The sequence below is a fragment of the Perna viridis genome, chromosome 3, assembly GCF_037379345.1.
Source record: "Perna viridis isolate PV_CMFRI_1.1 ecotype Kerala chromosome 3, ASM3737934v1, whole genome shotgun sequence".
Taxonomy (NCBI): Eukaryota; Metazoa; Mollusca; class Bivalvia; order Mytilida; family Mytilidae; genus Perna; species Perna viridis.
Genome location: NC_142447.1, coordinates 47,142,844 through 47,150,809, shown reverse-complemented (window position 1 = coordinate 47,150,809; position 7,966 = coordinate 47,142,844). Strand labels below are relative to the sequence as shown.

Here is a 7,966-nt window from a genome sequence, read left to right as displayed (position 1 = left end):
GAAAATATCAGAGAACATTGATTCGTCGAGGTTTACTAAAAATAAACGCTTTGATATGAGCAACTCGGCGGGTGTTTCTAGATAAGCAAAGGACGCTAACCCGACCGGTGCACCTAGTCCATGCGCCCAGTTTTTAGTGGAGTCCGAGTTGCTCATTACTTTTGTTACTCTGTATGTATGATTTTAGTTACTTTATGTTCTTTGTTGTGTATGTCTGGTCTTTGTCCCTGGATTAAATTCTTTTGATTACCGCTATAAGCTTGGTTCCCTTAATTACTCTTTGCTAGGCTAACACTTGGACGTTAGAAAATATCATAATATAAAACAGACAATGTATTTTTAAATGTTCACATGTCGTGTTTATATTCGTATCACTACGCCTTTTCAATCAAGGAATTTGAAAACACCCTCACACAATGAAGTTCCTTAATGTGGGTGCAATGTAGCAATACTTCCTTAAAAGTGTAATCAACTCAATTGTTGAATAGTTACTCATCCCCATGGTAAACGAAAGTAAAATTGAAAATGCTATTCTATTGTTATTAGAAGTATATTCAAATGCGCTAATTGATTCCCAAAGCCGCGATAATTTGTCGTGAGTGTGTCTTGGAGACTGTCGCAATTTACAACGATCCAATCAGATGACAAAAACATGTCATGTGAGTCCTTATACGGAGGCCATTATATATGAGAATATAAAGTATTGAGACAAGAACTTTATGTGTGGGAACATTGGAGATATTTTCAATAAATAGTATGCTTTCTTTCCATTGACAAAATCATCCAGAAAGGTAACATTTTAAACATCTAACTATAGTATTGCTGTTGTATTTATAACTTTTGAACGTTTTTTTTTTTATTAACTGCAGGTTTTCTTTCCATGAGGAACAACAGTATTGCCTTTGTATTATTTATGATGTATTGTTAAAGAAGCCACGATCAACCGAATTGCCAATAATATTCTTTTAAAGGAATTACTTTTTTTAAAAGAGAATTTCTCTATTTAAAATTGTGTTGCCAGTTTTGTATCAAGCTAATCTGTGACAAGTATATTTTGCAAACTGTAATTTAGGCTTTATTTGACTCTGCTCAACTTCCATGGCAATGTAGAATTCAATACCTAACATATTATTTTAACTGATGTAATAACAGCACAAATACATCAAGAGACCTTCACAAGAAAATCGCTTAATGTTGAATTTAAATATGTGTTCGTATGAACTTGTATTCCCTTTCATTTCAAGGCATTTTGTATCTTAAGTTCATCGGGAGAAACGTCAAGAAAGTTCACGTCCAAATCATATCACAGTTTTACATATACCCTAGTAGTATCATATTACTTTCCAATAAATGTTTGGTGTTAATTCCAGTTCTTAGTTTTGTAGTATTTTGTTTTAAACTCACCGATGTTATTCTAAAAGCCTTATCGTGTAATTGACACTAGTTGCGTCATCTTTTTTTCAATATTTCAACTACGTATAATATGTAGAAATGCAGTCCTATCCATATCATATATTTATCTTCCGTTACTATTGTTTCAAAAAAGATCAGGTTCTAAATACGATAAAAGTTTTTTTTATATATTCCACGGCGACAAGTGTATAATGTTATGCTTTTTTTAATTCAAGAATTCTTTTTCCAAAAACAAGAGAAAATCAACATTTCACTAGATAAGAGAGATACAATGCATAACAATGAAATACAATAGGTCACCAATAGAACATTATTCTTTAACAGTAGATAGACTTTAAATTTAAGTACTCATTCATTAGGGAACTTTAAAGTGTAATCAGTTTCAATGTCTAATCCTTCGCATATTAAATAAACATAATTTTAATACGCTATGACTTGATTCGACATTTTAATGTTCCCTTATCACCCCGAACGAGAATATACACACAGGGGATAAAATAATTGCATAATGTCGCTTAAACAGAGAACTACTACGGAAACAACAGAAGATTATCTGACAACCAAAGACAAATTAATGACATTTGTTGTTAAACAAATGTAAAAGACTTAACTAGAAAACATAATGGTGAATATATTTCTTAATTACGGTAAAAGTAAAATTGCGCTTAAACCGTATTAGATACAATATAAGAATCATTTAATTTATAACATGAAATGACAGTTTTTTTTTCAATCATTAACAAGATGAAATGTTTTGTATTTATGAAAAAAAAATAATGAAAAGTGCTGCTTTTGATCCTTTTATATACGTTACGTATATTTTATACTTATGATATTCTCACTCTGTATGCTTATATAATTGTTACATCTATTTTCAGATTTGTAAATAATGAAAGCCATTTCACTACAAATATGTATACTAGTGGTTGTGACGCTAAGTTTGCCTTGCTCAACACAATGGGCACATACATTTGGATGGGGAGGGGCTGGAAATGGAAAAAGATCTGCACCCTCCTACCAGGAACCACAATGTCAAACAGATTCTGATATCTTAAGGATTGTCTCACAACTCATACAGGTAATAACATATAGATTTAATTTTATATATGGATTTATTTGTTGCTAATATAACGGCGATATCCTACTGTTTCCAGTCCGTGTGCGATTGTTGGAGGCCTTGATAATGAAATTCTTCTCTTATTTACCATTTGTGTATGTATTAATAAATCATTTCAAATTCGGGTATTGTTAAATCATTTGGTGAAATTGATATTAGGTGAAGACTGTGTGCCTGAAGAGTTTAAGTATTTCTTTTAAGTGATTTTGAATATGTATATATCAATCTTGTATGTTCCAATCTGTGAGTAAAAAAAATCAACGTTCTTGGATTTGCGCCTAGGGTATTGATTCAAAAGTATTGATTCATCGGTTTTGCACTTAAGTTGCTCAAGGATGCATGATTGATTTCATTGTTCATTTAGTTTGATTGAATGTTAAAAAGATTTGCTTTTCATTTTGCTATTACAACTTCAAAACGTATGTCGTCTTTTTGGCTTAGGTTGTAAAATGAGTTAAAACTTTGGGAACACGTAATACTATAGACTTTGTTCACAATGATCCATTGTAAGACACTTTTATAAAATCAAATAAGTATTACCTGCATCATTTATCTATTTTTTTAAAAGTAATTTGAGTAGTTAGTTGACGCGCGATTTGGTTTGTCCATTACTTCTCCTATGTTTCGGGCCTTTTACTTTATCACTAACAAACGAGTATATATTTTTTACTTGAATCTCATATATATATTTATATATGGTTAACAAAAGCTATATTTTATATAGTCAAGTTGGCCGAGTGGTCTAGAGCGTTGGACTTAGTGCGGGCGGTGTTGCCATAGATGTCACAGCGGTACGAGTTAGAGTCCCGCGGAGGGAACGACCAAAAATTTGCATCGCAAATTTGACAGTTCTAACATCGTTGTGAATTTTTCAGACCCTTCCATAAGGTTATGTTATCTTCCTTGTATCAATTTGATCCGATGGAGCAGTGTAACGAATAAAGTCGTCACATTCTGAGACGTTGTATATATATATATATATATATATACATAAAATTTAACCAGAAAGGAGTGTTGTAAATTTTAATTCGAACTATTATCTTTCAATTCTTTTACTACTCCATGGATCCTGACATTTGCCTATGGTCTAGTACATCAAGAAACAATTATTCTGGTTCCTTCATCAAAATGAATTTACCATTTAACATGGCCGTTATTGAAGAATACTGTGAAAGTTCATTTAGTCGTGGAACTAATTTTCGTGGTTAAGGGGAAATATATTATACTTGGAGATTCTTGAATTCATTGGTATTATAAACCCTTGCAATATGTAATGAGAATTCTTATTTCCTTTATCATTACTAATTATTTGTAATCGTTTACTCAGTTCACTACATTACATTGTATGTAGATCGTCTCAGTCTCATGTGTTCACGTTTAGGCCATGTTGTAGGACTTTTTACGATTTGAATCATCTCACAGCTGACGCTTTGGTATTTTTTGCCGATATTTGTCAACTCTTTCATACAAACAAATGTAAACGTAGTGAACCAAATTTAACAAAACCTTGAAAACCACGAAAATCAATAAATCTTTCAGTTAACAATTTAAGCGACAAATGCCATATATTCGAATTTTGGACACAAATTATTGAAATTTTATCATGCATTGATGGTTTAATTTCAATCAATTATCTGAATAAGCATTTTCAACTGAGGCACACACTTTCTTCCAAGGCTTACTATTATCTTTATAATGTACTGACAGACAATCGGTTGATGTAACTACTACTTTATACAATTCTTAAATATTCATGCCAGAAAGACGACAATAAGGAAAAAAATAAGCGAAGAGATAAATTGAAAATATACTTAAAATCGATTCAAAGACGCGAGAACAACTGAGTACAAATGCAATAATGACGTATTCAGGCATCTCATTGACTTTATTGGTAGGTCATCCCGGGTCATCACTTATACGTGTATAAGTTTACAATGTTCTTATATAGTAAAACTTCGACTTATTGCAGCCTTGTTAAAATAAGTTAAGCCAGTCGGTAATAAAATTGTTTAGGGATTAGCCTTATATTCACGTACATCATATTAAATCTTCATCTTGGCAATGTCTTGTAAAGATTGTTATAAAACTCACAGATTGCAACTTTAAAAGGTCGCTTTGATTATACAACTATGCTATTGGAGAATTGTCAATTATCGGTTTTCTCTTTGACATAATTTGATAAATTATTGACCATCCTTAAATGTTGATTAATATTTGGTTTGGACTGTTTTGATAAGTTAACGTTTTCTATTGAGGTTTGTTTTACATTTGTCTCGTTGAATACACAGGAATGGTCGGTATTGCTTTAAGATATTTACAAAAGGGGTAGATTCGTCTAACACGATTCGGGCTCTGTGTTTTTGTAGACTTTTCAGTTAACTGTACATGCAAGACTTCATGTTAGTTTCAAAATGGTATAAGCACTAGTGCATACTGTTAATAGCATGCCCCCAAGTAGTTTGATAAAATTTGATGTTTACTGATGATTTCGACCGGTGGCAATAATTATGCTGCCCGTTTGTGTTGAAGTATACCGGAAATAATTTACCGTAATGGAAGCGGCAGGTTAAGCGAAATTAAAACCATTACTTACTGTCTTTACCAAGTCAGGACGATTGTTGTCAACTTCCCGGTCCCTGATTTTGTTGTACAGACTTACATTTGCTGCACATATGTCCTTAATCTTTTTGTTTATGGTCACACATCTGTTTCATTTTGAACACTAGTTTTGTACTTATGTTAATTATAATATTTCGATAAGGAAAACAATATTCGAAGTAGACTTTGTTATGGACTAAACATATCTTTTTTGCTATAACGATTTATGTTACTCACCATATTTAAAAGCTTATTTGATAAAACTTGAATATAAAGGCTTGGTTTTGTCATTTAGTTAGAAGCAAAGAGATTAAAAGCATGTGAGGAGAAAAAGATTAAACCACAAGACATGATACCTGACTATGAATAGCTGAAACAAACACGTTTTGGTTTCACAAAGGTAAGCAACAGGACAATTTAATTTATCAATGACATTGAAGAATCTTTACTAAATCGTATTCACAAAAAATTTTTCGGATGAATTAAATCTTCTTGGAAAACATAGAAATCCTGTGTCAAATCGTGTCAATGACGTAAAGTCATGTTGACGTCATAATAGAAAATATCTACAATGTTCTGTTGTTTTAATTACTTTTATTTGAAGAACAAACTAGAAATGCTAAATTGCACATAACGTATAGCATTTACTTTTTCGAGTTTGATTTTTTAAAATGTTTTTTTTTAAATAGAATGCATAATTTACAGAATTATAAACTTGAGATTTGTTAAAGAGGAGGTCCTTAGATACCTGGATTCCACTATCCGACATTCAATTCACGAGTTTTAACATTAGACACCTTTTCTCTTTCTTCCTAAATACTATAAAAGAGTATGTTTGTGATTATAAGCTACATGGTTATGTGCCCATTATTTTGCATGCGCTTCTCTGAGGCGCGATGACATCATAATGAATTTCCTGTACAAATGGATTGTTTTCTAAACATAGATCGAAATTGGTTTAATGCTGTTTTGATAAAGAATATAATTCGCACAAATAAAATGTACTTTATAGAAAAGCAGAGGAAGTACACTTTATCATCAGACATATACTTTAAAAAAAAAATTTCAGGTGGAAAAAAATCAAAGGATTCAAGAGACAGCTTAATGCATAGACTCTGTAAAACTTTAGGCTTTCGCTTAAAAGAATGTTATTTATTATTGGTCTTATAGAAATTGTATGTTTTATTCGCTTTCAGATTAATGTTAAGGAATGAATCAAATTTTAAGTTTTTAAAGAAGTTGTATGTTGTTCATTTCTTTTAATATTTGTTGCAGTCAACCCATAGTAAACATGAAAAGTTTAACGTTTCCTACCCGAAGTATGAATAGCTATGAAATGTAACCTTATTTTGACAAAACAAAGCTTCTTTGCTTTCTTTTCAGAATTGTACTCTTGTCCACGTGGCTGAATCGAAGTAGGGCTGTATGAATTGTTTTCAACATATGAGATTTTTATTCTACATCAGAAACATTGAATATTAAAACAAGTATAGGTGGCTGAATCGAAGTAGGGCTGTATGAGTTGTTTTCAACATATGAGATTTTTATTCTACATCAGAAACATTGAATATTAAAACAAGTATAGGTATAATCATAAAGACATAAATATTTTTTGTTCTTGATTATTTGTATTTTGAAGTGATTTTTGTCATATAAAAGGCTGTTTTCATATTTTCACATATCCTGTCTGAAACTGTCATTGATGCAATAAACTCGATAGACTTGATTTATGGTTAAATTGTGATAAATGAAAACTTCAGTTTCATCCTTGAAATAGGAACCTACGCAAATCAATGATGAAATGTTGCTTACATGTTATTTTTAGGAATGTTAGAGAAACAAAATATCTCTGTCTTTTACTTGTAGTCATTTGAAAAGTATTGTTTAATCTTTAAGAAATATTATTTCGTTGTCTGTGGCCTTTGTTATATATTTCGCTACATAGTTTCTATCGTTTTAATCCGTCAATATGCATTCTAAGCTATATGCATTCACGTCTATTGCTTGAAAGTTTGTTCATTCAATTCCATTAGTATAAATTAAAACTCTTATTTTGGATCTATTTTTAAGCTTATATTTGTTTGTTATTTTACAACTACCATTTTTCATGACATTTGATAACTACCTAACCCTCCAACAACTCAACAAGCTAGTTATTGCTATTTTCTTGGAGGATGAATAAAATGTGCCCATTAGCGGATATACTTTTCTCATACATGTGTATGTCATGTAACGCAAAGCTAGTTTCCATTAAAAACAGTGTAACTGCAATCAATGTTTATTTCAGCGATTCGGAAACTTGAGTAAATAGCTTTTGGTTCATTTTTCAGTGTACAACTAGTTATATTTGGAGTTTGCAAGAACTTGTCGATCATATTGATCTTCTGTACCCTTTTTAAACTTTTTGGGTATGTTCTATAAGACATGGTATAATCATATCTACATCCTTATCATATTCATTTTCATATTTTTGTTCTGCATATACTAGCGTGCAAAACTACTTAGTGGGCGTTTCCAAATAATGGGAGAATACTAATCGAACATTTTTAATACATAGGACTAGTTTGGAAATTCTATATTGATGATTATTTTTCAGTTGTTAATTTGTCTGTTAAATTTCTCTTTTATTTGTCGTCTAAATTATGATTTGAAATAACTTTCTCAAACTTTCTTTATCGATAATGAAGTTCAATGTTGAAAATCCTCTGAAAAATTTCATTTATTCCAGATAAGTATTATGTTCCTGGGGTTCAGTTAGTACGCGCGTATTATGGTATGTATCAATGATTTCTCAAAGACGAATTTTAATCATTCGTCACAGAAAAAGAGTTGTTTGAA

The 7,966-nt window shown here is 31.1% G+C and overlaps 1 long non-coding RNA gene across 2 annotated transcripts; it reads left to right on the top strand.

The window, feature by feature from the left end:
* The first annotated feature begins 705 nt into the window (after positions 1-705).
* LOC148622623 (uncharacterized) lies at positions 706-6,617 on the top strand. 2 transcript variants are annotated; one of them, XR_015920879.1, is made up of 4 exons: positions 706-791; positions 2,292-2,491; positions 5,424-5,528; positions 6,512-6,617. It is a non-coding gene; the product is annotated as an uncharacterized LOC148622623 (long non-coding RNA). The 2 variants fall into 2 exon arrangements; XR_015920880.1 differs by lacking the exon at positions 706-791 and adding an exon at positions 1,908-2,038.
* Positions 6,618-7,966: the final 1,349 nt, after the last annotated feature.